Consider the following 6,169-nt stretch of genomic DNA (forward strand, 5'->3'; position numbering starts at 1 on the left):
GCCTAAACACGAAGCCATGCACTAAAGATCTTAATGGGACATCCTAAACACGAAGAGATACAATACAGAAGAGTTTGCTGCTAAAGGTTGGGCCCACTGGGGAGGTGCCATGCTAATCCTGGGGCGCATGGAGCACAGGAGAGGACTAGTGGAAGTAACTGGTGTGAACACAAATTTGCCACACCACTCAGCCCCCAGTGTCAGCCTGCTCCTGCAGTTGCAGGTAAGCAGAGGGCATCTCCTGAAAAAAACCCATCTTTGCTCCCAGCTCCTGCTGTAGCTCCTAGTCCAACCAGCATGGGAGAAGTCCATATGTTCAGCTCTCCAGCCCATGCTTCTTCTTCTATTCCCCGTGGCTCTCGGCTCATCTGTACGAACATGTACAGATCAGCCCACTGGAGGCACCAGGCGAACCCCACCTCTTTATTCCAAGCAGGGTGTAGGAGAGTGAGAGAATGTGGGGAAACAGACACAAACCAAGAAAAATACCAGTACAAATAGAAAGGGGGGTGAGGGAGGAAGCCAGGAGCAGAAAAAAACAATATGAAAAGGACTGAAGAAAGAGAGAGAAATGCACAGACAAAAGGAATGATGGCAGGCCCTGTGCTTAGCCATGCTGTGAGGGGGAATGGTGTGGAGGGCATTCACCGATCCATCACAAGACTCCACCCCAAAATATGCTCTATGTTGCCTTTCCTCCTCCCTATGCACATCTGTAACTCCTGTTAACTTTAATGGGAAGGATGCCCATGTATTTAGGAGAATTAGACCTGTAAGTGTAGTGATTTTCGTTGTTGTTATTTTGGGGTGGGGAGAGGGTTGTAAATGCTTTGAACGTTAAAAGAAATAATCTAGGGGAATCAAGAGGCCATTTATTCCTGTAATATACAACATTTTAAGTTGGTGAAACTAGTGGTCTAATCACAAATCAAGAATATCCTTTTTGATGTCTCCAAGAAAGAAAGAGAATATAATTTTGGAGAAGCAACTTCAGTCCATCCAGTTTGATATTTTGCTATCAGGGCTTTCAGATCAGAGCATGAAATTAAGTGGGATGACAATGTATTTAACACAGTGCCTGTTCTTCTGATCACTGTGATCAGTTGTGACGTGCTTAAATTCAGTGCCATAGTGCAGAGATTACCAAGTTTAACTACTTATCTGAGGTATGGATGTCCCAAAAACAGCTGAGTTGATCTGCCAGATTATTCTCACACACTATTTAACATTTTCCGTTACCGAGACACCCCACCCTCTCCTTTCCATGCAGACTTGTCATCAGTCATGTGTCCCATATATTAAACTGTACAATAGTAAAGCCAAGCAACTTATTTAATCAAAATAAGACAAACAGAAAGGAAAGGAGGATTATTTGAATATCTGTCACTGTTAATATTAGTTTTATGAGGCTCATGTAAAATATAAAACTTCCACTAAACCAAAAGAAAAAAATTGGTTAAATAGATACTAAAGGAAATGTAGCATGTTTGCTAAAGCTTTATCTGTAGTTCAAAAGGTATTCACAGAGATTACACTACTTATTATTCTGAAGGATTCAAGCAGGTTATTCTATTTTAACTGCTGGTAATCAGTCTAATGAGCTGCTTATGATATACTGGTAGTTTATCACTATCGTGTCAGAAAGTCTAAATTCCTGACAGCCCAGCCTTCAAATTCTTGAATGTTAATAAATTCCAGCAACTTGGTAGACAAAAATGTCCTCTGTGATCAAGAATACGCTCATAAGACACAAAAGAGCCCAAGCTGTAAGTACTTAGTATCCACACACTTTAAATGTTCATATTGGCAGCTAGTGCAAACTCAATAAATTTCCTGGACCATCCGGGCACTCCTAAGCTAGGTCACTTAATCTTCCATTTAAAATAGTCCCCCAGTACGAAAGCCAGCAAAAGACCATGGAAATTAGCTCTGCGCCTGTTGATTCAGTAAGAAATTGGCTTGCCAATTGAAATCTTCTATTTCTTTTTCTCCTTGTTTGATCTGATGCCAAGTTGTTCCATCTTTTGGTCACAAACCTTTTGTAACAGCAACACTATTCTGTGCCACACTCGGTAATAGGGCAGAAGCTAGGTCTTAGATGACCCAAAGAGGGTATCCCCTATTCAGTTGTCCTCAGCACTGTCAACGGAGAGTGGCAAACTACCTCATTTGAGCAACTATTAATTATTATTATTATTATTATTTATTATTTTATGTTTGTATTGTGGTAATGCCTAGAGGCCTCAGCTGAGATTGTGCTCCATTGTGCTCAGCACTGTAGAAACACAATATAAAAGACAATCCCAGCCCTGAAGAGTTTACAATTTAAATAGGCAAGACAGACAAAGGAAGTTGTATTATCCCAAATGTACAGATAGGGAACTGAGGCACAAAGCAATTCACTAATTTGACTCATATGGAAAGTCTGTGGCAAGACTTGGAATTAAACCCAGAGCTCCTGAGTCCCAGTTAGTGCTTTAATTACAAAACCACCCCCTGGGGATTCTTTTCGGAGAGGTAAGAAGATATGCGTTGGTAGGAAAGTGGCACAGAAAACCTAAGGTATCTTATCTGCCTGGATTTTTTAAAATTTTCCTCCAGATAAAGACTATTAATAAAGATCTTTTAATCTAACAGTATATTAAGCTAGAGATGGGCCTAACTCAAGTGTAGTTAAAATATGAATGTCTTTATAGCAGGGATTCTTTCATATGAAGGAACCACTGTTTTCTGAGTTTTAAGAAAACATTAAACATTATAAGAAAACATTAAAAGAATAAGAAAACATTATAAGAAAACATTAAAATCATTTCAGTGGATTATGGAGGAGTGTCCTGCTCACAGGTGACTGGAAAAAATGTATTTTGTACGAGTCCTGAAACACCTTCATTGCCTTCAGTTAGATGCTTATATTTGATATGCAGACATGTACTATGGTAGAGGACAAAAGCTTAATTAGTTGTGGAACCATGTTATCAAATCCTTTCCCATACTTCACTATCTTACAGTACATATGAGAGTGTGGGTCAACAAGCTATAATGCTGATGAAATCTGCAAGATCTATTTCCTTTGTCTCTGATGTTGGGACTTAGAGCAATGCAGCCCAGCCTTGAGTCAACCTTGCTGTCCACTACATTGATACTGATTTTAGTCCAAGAATTGCAGTCTTGCCTTGCAAAGCCTACAAAAGCATACCCACGGGGACGACCATTTCAAAATAAATGTGTTTTTTTTTCCCCTGAAAGTTGTAGAAATACAGTAGATTCCAAAGACAGCTGCCACATTGTTTGTGACCATTGTAATGTGCATAATTTGAGCTGCTGTGCACACGTCCTGCAACAATGCAGTAATGATGTTTTATGTATGCAACAGTTTAGGGAATGACTGCATTAAGTCACTGGAATTTTAAGCATTTTAAATCCATTGCAGTTTCTGAAGTGCCCAGTGTGCAGAGAGAAATAGGCCTGTTTGTCACTCACCTAATACAAGAAGTCACAAAGTGGAACTCACGCTGTTATGTTAAGATGCCTGACTAAAAATAAATGAGTTTTGAATTTGCATTATGCTCAGGAGTTAAATGTTCCATCTCAGTGGATTGCAGTGGAGACTGTAAATGGTACACTTGAGCAATTTGAACAGTTAACAAGTGAAATAAGCACAATGAAGTTGTTGATAAAGGCACAGATACTATAAAGCAGAAATAGTAAACACTTCCTTCATCATCCAAAAGCATGGAGTCAAAAGAGGGTTTGTAGCCAGGACCTTCTTGGCTCAGAAGCAAACAGCTAAGATGAGAAAACAACTACACAGCGCCTTGTTGAACAAATTATGCTGAAGAACACCGGTGGAACCAGTGCTTACAAATTTAAAGCTAAAAACAGAATCTGTGATCATTCCTCTGACAATCTGCATATAAAGACTCTGATTGATTTTGGTGGAGTTTATATAGGCCGTTGGAGAGGAAACTTAGACTTGTTTCCTCATGGCTAAGGAGCAGCCATTGGCATCTGGAAGAGCCATCATTGCCCAGTTTGCCAACCTGTGGGAACAGATAGTCCGGATTCCTAATTTGGCAAAAACTTTCTTTTTCCTGTATCTGTTCCAGGATCCACTTCAAGCACTATTCAGTTTGAGGACCCTGTGACATATTGAGGATTATGTCTGTGTCAACTTATGAATTCTATTTTGGTTTTGTGAATGCCATGTTATATTTAAACTCCATTTTCAATGTAACTTTTAGTGTGGCTTGAAGCATTGTTGTAGCAGGAACTTGACACCTAATGGAGAAACTATGTCTGGGAAGCTGTGACAGAGCCATCAAGAGCAAATGGTTCTACCCCAAGGGAGAATGGGTTTGATATCAGCAGTGCCATTGACTTTGAATAATTCTCTGCTCAGAACTCCAGGGAGCAGGGGGTGATGGTACCTAGAAACTCCACAGTGGAAGCACATGGGCAGAAAAGGCAATAGAGGCAGGGGCGGCAGAAGCTTCCTAAAAGCGGGGGGAGGGGGGCCCACAGCGCCTGAGTTGTGGCTCTGCTCCTTTCCCCCAAGGCCCCACTCTTGCACTGCACCTTCCCCTGAAGCCCCATTCCCACGCTGCCTCTTCCCCTCAAGACCCCACCCCCTGATGTCTCCTCTTCCCCCTCCCCCATCGCTTGTCCTTACTGCCAGTAAAAAGTTGGGGGACTATGGGCCCTCTGGTCCCTCCGTTCTGCCGCCCCGGTCAGAGGCCATTTAAAAAGAGGCACACTGATATGGGCCAGCCACAGGTGTTTTATTGAAGTGTAGACATATGCTGAGAGACCCAGAGGTAGGAACAATGATTGGTCACTACCCAGACCTAATGGAGCTAAGGAGTACATGGTGGGATTCAGTGGTTAGATCCAATTATGATAGACTGGGACTGGATCAGTTTGTGACACGCATATCCAGGGGGAAAGAGAGTTAGGCAGGGAACAAGTTTTACTGGTGTACTAGCAATAACGTTCTACAACTAACAAGATCTAACAGAAGGTCTAATTGTATCTACATTAACTTAAATGGAATGTGTCAGACTACAGTTTGTTATTCCCTATACTATTACAGTACATGTACATTTTTTCAGAGCACCTGGCCATTTTTAAGCAAGTTAATAATATACAGCTCACCATCAGAGGTTGTGATATGAGCATTCCCAGATGTAAAATCCATTGAAGAGCAACAGCTCCATCTCATAGCTTCTGGGTCTATACAATAAAAGTTACCCAGGAATACCCCGTTTCATTAACTACTATCCTTGGAAATCTTTAGCCTGGTCATTCCAGTAATGCATTACCACACAGTGCATATAAGTAATTTCATTTGGAATTGATCAGCTTTTTATAACCAGAGAACAGAACAGTGTTGGAAAACTAAAAAAAAAAGAAAAAAAAAGAAAAAAGTGGGGTTGTGTGCTTCACAAATATTTCAGTTTATTTTCTGCCTACAAAACAGCAGCTCTGTGATTTCTCATTTCCATTAATTCACTTCCTTACAAACACAAACATTTTTTGAAATGCACAGTAACTAGGATAGGTCATACTGTAAGGACCAAATTCTGTCCTGACTGCCACAGACAGGGAAAGGAGACATTTCTTGGGTCATTCTCTGCTACAGGAATCTTGCCATCCAAAACCCACTATACACCTAGATGCTACCAGCTTATGCTTGTAAGAAACTCCTAACCTTTGAGGATGTTGTATGCAGGATGACCCCACTAGCTTACAACCCTTAATATAACAACCATCACTACTGTCAGTGGATTCTGACTCTTATAATACTTCTGGGTATTAATTGACCCTTATCATGTGATGGGATATTTTGAATCCTGACCTACTCTTTGTTTTGTTTCTATATAGTTTTTCTCTCCTGTTTTCCTCTAGGCTCCAGAGACAGCAATGATCCAGGTGCAGGTCTGGAGAGTGCCATCTCTCTGGGCCTTTAATCATGGCTCCATCCATTTTATTTACTCTGGCATGTGTCTGACTTAGGGGAAAGAGTTGGGGTAGGGGAAGGGTGGAGAAGAATAAAGGGGGATGAATATCTGTGGAGCACTGTCAAGAAGTAAATACTTTATTGGGGCCTAGATGGACAGCAGGTAGCCTTGCTATATATCTGCTAACTTATTTTAGATTTTCAGAGCTGAGG

The sequence above is a fragment of the Lepidochelys kempii genome, chromosome 2, assembly GCF_965140265.1.
Source record: "Lepidochelys kempii isolate rLepKem1 chromosome 2, rLepKem1.hap2, whole genome shotgun sequence".
Classification (NCBI taxonomy): domain Eukaryota; kingdom Metazoa; phylum Chordata; order Testudines; family Cheloniidae; genus Lepidochelys; species Lepidochelys kempii.